Source organism: Apis dorsata, unplaced genomic scaffold, assembly GCF_000469605.1.
Source record: "Apis dorsata unplaced genomic scaffold, Apis dorsata 1.3 scaffold_247, whole genome shotgun sequence".
Lineage (NCBI taxonomy): Eukaryota > Metazoa > Arthropoda > Insecta > Hymenoptera > Apidae > Apis > Apis dorsata.
This window is the reverse complement of record NW_006263526.1, coordinates 508,465-518,048: the sequence shown is the minus strand read 5'-3', so window position 1 is coordinate 518,048 and position 9,584 is coordinate 508,465. Positions and strand designations below refer to the sequence as shown.

At 35.6% G+C, this 9,584-nt stretch overlaps 1 protein-coding gene across 2 annotated transcripts in view; it reads right to left on the bottom strand.

The window, feature by feature from the left end:
* The window catches only part of LOC102672753 (zinc finger SWIM domain-containing protein 8), a 73,243-nt gene that overhangs the window by 28,728 nt on the left and 34,931 nt on the right, over positions 1–9,584 (bottom strand). The gene's annotated exons all lie outside the window — the stretch shown is intronic.

Here is a 9,584-nt window from a genome sequence, read left to right as displayed (position 1 = left end):
CTGATTCCCTTTGGTGGTGGGAAGCTCGTCGAAAAGGGTGAACCGGCGAGACGTGGCGAAAGGGGTGACATGACGTCACGTTTAACTTTAACCGGCGTTATTTTTACCCTTTGTGTGAGCGCACATCCATGGTTGAAAAAGTGATGACGTAAAACGGAAAATTCCGATCCAGGTTGCTGGACTCCTCGCATTGGAAATTGATCATGTATTATATTTGTCGATATTTTGCTTTCTTTTTTTTTTTTTTTTTCTTTTTTTGATATTGATATTGAATCGATAGAAGAGTAATACAGGGTTTAAAATAAGAATAATAATATCCGAAAAGCTGTATTTTTAAACTAAGCTCCTCCTTTTGACTCGCAAATTGTGATATTATAATAATTTAATCGAAAGAATAACATTTTGTTAACGAAAGTTAGAAAAATTTTAATTAGGAAGAAAAATAATTATATTATTGATAATAGGAAGATAACTATAGATAGATATAATTTATTTACCAAGTAGAATTCGGATATCGAAGCAAAAGGAGCGATAATACAAAGTTGAGATATTACAAAGGAAAGAGATTCGAGCGAGGAACGATTTAATATCCTCCGCGGAGCAAAAGGATTTTACGGCGGTAATATATTGAGTGGAAAACATTTCAACAAAATTGTGTAGTGAAGTACGAGAGCGTTCGAGTGAAGGGAATTTAATCAAGTGCGCTTTTAATAGCAAATTCAGAGTTATGTTCAATGAACTCTCTATGTTCGGAAGGTATTATTGTTCCTTTGAGGTTCCATCACAAATATATACATATATCTAAAATTAAAATATTTAAAAATTGATAAAAATTGATTAAGGAAAAAATAATTCAAACGAAATATTTTCACAAATGAATACATCTTTTCTTTCTCTACGAATTTCGTTACGATATTTTATATTTTATAGATCAAAAGAATTTCTCTTTCCTTAATATTTATTGATACTTTTTTCCTCTTTCAAATTTTTCTTCATCCATAGGACAACAATCTCATTCCTTTAAATTATCACATCTCTCATTATTATTATTATATTACCCATAGCAAGAAATGTATATATTTGTTCGTAGAAAATTATCCAAACTATTCAATTTCCATTGCGAACAATAATAATAAAAATCGAGAGCTAATTTCAGATAAGACACTTTATATCTTATCTCTCTCTCTTTGTCTTTTCTCTTAGAAAATTTGCCGAGATTTCGTCGTTCCTCTGTCAAATACGGGCGTAATAGGATGTGCTTGTCTGGACTAATGGGCCGTGAACGCATACACAATCTCATGGGAGGGTGGGCGAGTGCCCGAAGGGATCGAGACGGGGGGATGGTCGACAAAGGAGATCGAAGGAAAACTTGGGTCTGACGACGACGCACAGGTGGAATTAATCGGTCCTTCGAATCGATCCGGCAAATTCTATTTCTCCGCCGGCTGTCGATGTTATCGTTAACGCGGAAATATTGTGCAGTCAGCTTTCGTGCTCGAGCTGAAACGATTCTGTTACACGCGACACCACGCCGCGTCCCTGGATATCTTTTGAACGATGTTCCAGCCCAGGAAAGGGCGACTTCGGTCGATACGTGATTCTCAACTGGAGGGACGATTCAATGGATCGTGGAAGAATTCAAAGATTTTTTTTTCTACGTCGAATATTGTTTTGGAAAGTGATATTTATACTATGGAATCTCGTAGATGGAGTATTTATGTTTTTGTATATTTCTACAAGAAAAAGCGAGAAATTTGTGTTGTATAAATCCACGGATATCTTTCCAGATTCCAGAGAAACTTAAAACGCAAAAATCTCGAAATTCGTAAAGAGAAAATTATTAGAATTTCTTTAAAAAAAAATCTTCCAACGATTATTTAAATTTATCCCTAGAAAAAAAAAGAAATTATAAATAAAAATTGCATTACTTCGAGAGAATATATTTAGAGATAATTGCAAGGAAAAAAGGATTAAACGATGGTAGAAACGATCTCGTTTCCAGTAACAGAAGTAACAAAACACAGGAAGAACGATGTCTCGGATCGGCTGATCGCGGGAAATGCGATTGCTTTCGTGGCATTTCCGGGATTCGATGAAAGACAATTTTTCTACCGGATTGGGGAGGAGGTTGGAGTTGGGGAAGGTTGAAGGGTGGTCTAATCTCGAACACAAACCGTAACAAGTCGCCGAGGGAGTTCGCGTCAATTTTACCTTTTTCATCCTCGAACTGGCAAAATAGAAAGATAATCCCACGGGTCTGGTCTTGTCTGGTGGAAGGAGAGGGAGAATCGGCGCGGAGAACGTGATTTTTCAACGGGGAAGGAAGAAGGAAATATCTCGAAATCCTGTTACATTTTAATCCAACGCGTTTCGTTCGGTGGATTATTAGTTACGATCTACGGAATTTGACGAAAGAAATCTAACACGTGGTCTTTTCGAATCTAGAAATTAAAGTTTCAGCAGCAGCTAGAATTTTTTTTTTTATCATTTTGAACAACAATTGCAATTTTAAAAATATATACAGAATGATATATCTCAATGTTCGTTTCTTAGTTAAAAATTCGATGAATGTTTAATGTTTCTTTTTTCTTTTCTTTTTTTCTTGAATATACTTTTTGGAGTTTAGTCGATAGCCCGTTGGAAGGTCTATCTACTTCAATATTTCATTTCAGACCATGGCCGTTTCACGGAAAGAAAGAAGCCGGGAGATGCTGACTAAGACCTCTCCCTACGTACTCTATCTAATCTCCTTTAGTCGAGCCATCAACCCTCTGTTCATCATCCTCTTCCTCCACCGTTCACGAACAATGAATCCGAGTATTTAACCGACGAAGAAAGTGCTACAACGTTCGATAACCGCGCGAAATCTTCATCGATCGCCTCCACGATCCAGTTAATTGTCCTTTTCCAAAGTAAGATATTTTTATTTTAATAAGCACGTTTCGTGTGCTAGAAAACTCCCTCCCCCCTTTGATTAATATTATCCAATAATTCACAATGGTCCTTTTCTTTTTGTAATTTATATAAAAATATATCTCTCTCGTAAGAGATGATATAATACTTTATTTTTAAATCAAGATGGCTGGTTAATGGAAATTAGAATAGAAAATCTTCAATCTTTATTAGCGTCAACGATAACAGATCGCTCGTGTCATTTCTGTCTTATTATATTCTAACCACTGAAAATTTTCATTGCAGAAGAATTCCTAAAAATTTCCTTTACGCGACAAGACAAAAACCATTTTGCAATCCCTTTTGAAGATATCGTCGTTCGTAATAATTTCGAAATTCATGCAAAATATCCATATATCATAATTTAAATCTTGAAAAAAAAAATAACAATTTGATCGTTCGAAACCGACGTCCCTCTAAGGAAGAATTTTAATAATTTCATTCGAATCGGGGAAAATCGTGATGGCGGGCGGAGGAAACGCGAGGGATCAGGGGATCCGCGCAGTCTGATTCTGGCGTTTCGAATGGAAGGAAAGCAACCGGTTGAAATATAAAGTGCTTACACGCGGGCTTTGCTTGCATAATGGCTCGTTTGCGCGAGAAATGGCAGCAATTTCGAGGGGAATTGCGGGCCAGGATAATCTGGAAATAAAATCTTGCGAATTCTGGGGCTGGTTGAAAAGTGGAAAAAAGAGGAGGAGGAAGAGGAGGAAGGGAAGGGAAACACGTGGCGGAGATCGGGATAGAGCATCGCTATCGTCGAACGATTAAACGGTGGATCGTCGCGGGTTCGTGTTCGTGTTCGTGGTTGAAGAACAAAACCACGACATCGTCAGTGGTTTCGCGAGAAAGCATGACGAGTACAAGCATGTAATTCGCGGCACGACTCGTCAAGGGAATTTCATTTCGCGACCGTATCATAAATTCTTCCTTTTATCCGAGTGTCGGATTCTCCCCCTTTGAAGAATTATTTCGACTCGCGAATCATCAATCTCTTTTTTTATATATAAATATAAAAATAAAGAGAGAAAGTCCCGGAAATCCAGATAGTTTTAGAGGAAGAGTAAGTATTAAAAGATGTTCTCTTTTAAATTCGAGAAAAATAATCGAGATTTTTTACGTTAAATTATTGAGAAAAATCTAAGGCGAATTTTTAAATGTCTCTGTCTATATTCATTTATTTTAATTATCCAAAATATTCGATATGGAGATTTATCTTTATCTTATGGTAATTTTAATAAATTTTAAAATTGCAAAAAGGTAAAAAATTTAAAAAACAAATTTTTTGGAGAACGCAAAAATATTTCTCGATTCTTCATCATTCATGAATTTTCATGCATCCTCTTTTAATCACACACTTCGAAGCAGAATCGTAAGCACGAAGTCGACAAAATAATTTTATTTCTATTAACGCGCTATCTGGCAATCTCGTGTTAATTGTTAGGTCGAATAGGAAACTGGTACGATAACGCTAAATGTCGTTCCCATTATATAGCGTTATGCAATAAATGACCAAGGCAACAATTCCATGGAAAACGCGTTCAATTCCACGTGCAACGTTATTTCGATTCAATTATCTATTTCTTGGAACTTGAAACTTTATGCCATTATCTTATCTATCGGATAACCAAGAAAATTCTATTGTTACTTTTTACGAAGAGGAATAAATAATCGTTTATAAAGCTCGTGCAAGCTGAAAATGAACGATGAAAGTTAAAATTGGACATAAGATGTTCTACAGTATTGGCTATTTACAAAATTTTATTATCTTGTAACTCGAATTTTAAAAAAAAAAGAGCTAAAATCTTCGAGTTCGATAGTGATAAGTTTAATAAAGTATATTGTATTACAAGAAAGGGGTTAGTGAAATATAAAGTACACCTTAGATCTCTTTTCAACACGTTTTATCCATTTTTAAAAAAACCTCCAACAATTCTAAGAATATATTCCTTTTCTTCTTTTATTAAATCAAATCGATTCTTGTATATACTATCTCGTATCACTTTAAAACAACTTTCATCATTTGTATATATCCATTGTATAAAAAAAAGATCCAGGGATATATCGAACTCGATCTCGTCGTCTGAATAAACAAGAATTCCGCGTTAACACGGCGTTAAGCGAATTAATTCACGCACGAGATAAAGAGTATCTCCCCTCCCTCTCTCTTTCTTTCTCTCTTCCTCTCCTCTCTATCCACCGCGATCTTAAGCCGAGAGAAGACTTAAGGTAACGTATCTCGCGCTGGTTTGCATACGTTGCAACGTTTAATTCTGCACGAGACGCTAATTAATACGTGTCTCGTCGAGAGTCGCGTAAACGTTGCCTTATACCATGGTGCAATTAACATCCTGCATAATTTAAACGGCTCGACCGTGTCGTCCTCTACCACCACCGTCAGATCCTCCATTTTTCTTTCTCGTTTATTATTTTACCGAAGGAAGAATCGAGCGCATCGAGCTTAAAATGCAAAGAGGAGAGGAACCACGCTTATCTGGAGCAAGAGAAAAAGAAAAAAAAAAAAAGAAAACGATACACTTTCGTCAGTCGTACGGAAAAATTGAGATACAAAACGGGAAATCGTGCGGATTTGATCCGCACGGGAAAGATTGAAGATTGGTTGGGCAAAGGTGCAATTAATCGAAGGTGTTCGCGCGTTTCGATTTTCCGGTGAGGGAAACGAGGGACTCCCTCCCCTTTGGCCGTGTTCCAGATACGTAAAGAGGAATTGCGTATATAGCCTTTCCGGAAAGAGGATCGCGATAATGATAGGCCGTGATTCAGTATCGATCCTTGTAAGGGAAACGTATCGTACACGTCGATTTCGAAGAAACTTGCCCGAGAGAGATATATATATCTCGAAAAAATATTTGGCACGTTTTTCTTTTTTTTTTATATATCGGCCATCAAGCCGTACCGTAGAAAAGAAAATTATTATTCATTTAAAAGAATTACACGGCCATACCTACCCTAATAGATCCCCGATTAAAAGGAAAAATTAATCGAAAGAAGATTTCTGATATCCTAAAATCGCAGTGCATACATTGAAGTGCAACTATCCCCGAATCGAAGAAATACGACACCTCCCTTCCTCGAAATTTTCCTTTGTCCATCGATAAATAAACTTTCGCGCAGAACCCCCTCCTCCGATTTTAATTACGAAACGTACCGTGTCAGTTTGGACGCGGCAACCTCGTAGACGTTATTACGCTTAATTATGAAACGTGTTTCTCGATAACGAGGTGGCGCGTTCTCCAGCCATTGAACTCGAACCCCATTAGTCCTCGTCGTCGTCGATGACGAGGACGTACATTCGACGGATCCTCCACTCTATTGATGCGGAGCGCAGGGAGAGAGAGAGAGAGAGAGAGAGAGAGAGAAAGGGAGAGGGAGGGAAAGGGAGAGAGGATCGATCGATCGAGCGGAGCCGCGAAAGGCAACCCAGGTAACCCTGTTAGCCGCGTGGAAAGCGTATCCATTACCGATCCCTGTACACACCGAGAACGGCGCGGAAACACGGCCAGGGTCGACGGCTCGTGTTTTAGGTCAGCACGGTTGTTTCGTTTAATTTACTACGAAAGGCGATCGAGGCGAGAACCGTGGAACTGTGCCATCGACCAAAGGAAATCACCCTTAACCCTTTCGACCCGACTGCCTTTCCTCCTCTCCTTTCCATTTTTCATCCTCTTTCGCTCCAGTACAAGTATTCTAGCGATTCTAGTATTCCTTTAAATAATTTTAAAACATCATTGGAGAAGTCAATGCAATATATAGGATTAATCGAGGATGATTCATAAAATTCAGTTTTTTATTTTAAATAATTAAAAGAATTAATTGGAAGGTTTGAAGGTGAGTCGATCTGATTGAGATTAAGATGGGGTAAATTAAATGGAATGCCTGGATAAAATTTGCTTAGTCATTAAGGAGACAGGGATTGCTCGAAACGTGGTATCGCCTAAGGTGTTCAAATGTCTATTGCACGCTTCTATTGTTGTTGCGATGATGATATCTAATCTTCGTAACGGAGAAGTTTACAGAGCTTAAACGAAAATTGAGAAAATCGATTAATTTGAGCTTAAATCAATTCGAATAGTTTTAATATTCGATCAGCGATTTAGAATCTCGCGAGGAAAAATTAGATTGATATCAAAATAAACTAATGAAAGAAAAAAAAAAAAAATGCGGCGTAATAATAAAATTCAATTTCCTGAAACGATGAAAAAAATTCACTTTTTCATCTCCTTATTATATTTTTCCCTTCGCGATAATCCATCATCCTGTGCAAAATAAAAATAAAAATAAAAATAAAAAGGGAAAAATTCTCGAGAATAATAATTCAAGCAAAATAAAATTTAAATCAAGAAAAGAGATTCGCATCGTACAAAATTCATTTTCCAATTTAAATATTTCTTTAATAAATACACGTTTTGATCCATTGATATATCTATCAGAAGTAAACTATAAAATATACGATTTTCTTAAAACAATGAAAAAAAAAATCCATCTACCTCTAATAATATTTTTCTTAATAAGAATAAATAATAAAAACATCATAATCCATGAATAAAAATGCATAGACGTAAAATTTCTCGATGTTGATAATCCACAGTAAAGATATTCCATACGTTCAATTAAAAGAGGGATTCTCTGCGCAATTTTCAATGCCGATCCAACGATGGAAAAACCGCGGAGTTGGGGACAAACGTGAAAGAGGAAACGGTGAAAAGTTGCTTCCTCGGCCGTTTTGGATTTACCTTAATGGACGACTGCGGCTTCCGTTGGAAACTTTGTCGTGGATGCATACTAATTTTTATCATTCGTTCCTCCCCTTCAGTCGAAACCAACCAGCTTTTCACGGGGGCACGTGCTTTCAACGCTCGAAAGAGGCGATGACCGGTCAAAGAATCGGTGGGAAAAGACGCATCCATCCCTTTTTCCCTTCCTTTTCACCCATTCGTTCGTGGGTTATATCGAAATGAAGCGTGCAACTGCCGACTTTTAGCAAATTAAAGATGGATGCTGTGCTTTCATTCGATTACGAGAATCAAAACGATTCAGTGTTTGGGAATGAACGAGATTCAATGGATGATGATGATTACCATTTACTGTGTTAATTTTAAAGTTCTCTCAATGGTTTGGGTATGATAGTTTCTTAAACTTTGTGAATTTGAGTTTAAAAATTGATTATTCTTACGTGAAATTATATGAAATAATTTTGTTCTTTAAAAAAAAGTAAATCACAGTAGTATATTCAATATCCAACTATTATGTATGAACAATTCCTTCCTGTAGTTATATATAATGATTAAGAATGAGTCAACTAATTTGCAAAATGTTTTCCAGGAAACTTCTTCTAGCACAGTATTTCGAATCGACACTTAGGTTAACTTTTGATTCATGCGTAGCAAATTCACTGATTGCTAGTACTGAATGAGTCATTCTTCATACGAAGATATCTGCAGTTTATTCAAAAACTAACCGACAATCTTCAACGTTTCATTCATTCTATTTTCTTTTTAATAAGAATGAGAAATCATAATGAGAAATTAAACGTTCTAATCTGACGTTAAACATCTTGTATCCCAAAACTTTTTTATCATAATTGCTACTATATAATATACGTACCTGTATATAAATTAAATAAGAATAAATACCTTAAATTAAAAACATTACAATATTTCGCTTCAACTTTGAAATAAAGTGTAACCTGGTCACTAATTATTTTTTTTTTTTTAGAGAATTTTGTGACTACCTCGCTAACGAATCCCCAAAATCTTGGCAAAAACTGGATATAGTCTTCTCTGATCATCGAGGAACAACTCTGAGATAAATGGAATCGAAAATATCATGACAGAAAAATTCATTCGACGAATATTCGACGACCAGGTAGCTACGATGGAAAGGATAGGTATTTTGTTCACGTGAAAATGACAGAGGAATCTTTTTCAAGATGCTGACATAAGAATGGTTGAAGTTTTGGAAAGGACAGAGTCAATATTGCGTTTTTCTTCGGCTGCGAAGGAATTTAAGTCGTGTATACGATTTCTAAAAGCGAGAAAAACGTTCGACAGTCGATGAATTCTATTTTTGATTGTGAATCTCACGATTAGAGCCAGTCAGATGTTCACTCGGTTGGAATAGGATTGAAATCGACGTTCGAGAAAAATTCATATCGTTTCGGAAGAATTTAAGTCAAATTCAGAGAGAAAGAGAGAGAGAGACTTTTTCTTCTGGTTTGATCGATTTTTAAAATATTAGAGAATCTTTTCTATCAAGAAATTAATTACAACAGAAGCAAAAGAAAATTTAAAAAATTTCAATCTCGAATTATTTTTTCAAGAAAATGATAAAGATAATTATTATATTTAATTATACCTTATATACTGTAAATGATAATAATTGGATAACAGAACTTTTATTTTGAATTACTTATTTATTTTATGAAATTTTTTATGAAATACTACGATAAAAATTCTCTAAAAAAAAAAAAAAAAAAAAAAAAAAAAAAAAAAAAAAAAAAAAAAAAAAAAAAAAAAAAAATATCTATTCGTGACCACGCATATATATTTATTTGAGTAAAGATTATCCAGCTGGTGGTTACGTCGTTGATTATCACGGTTACGAAGATTATT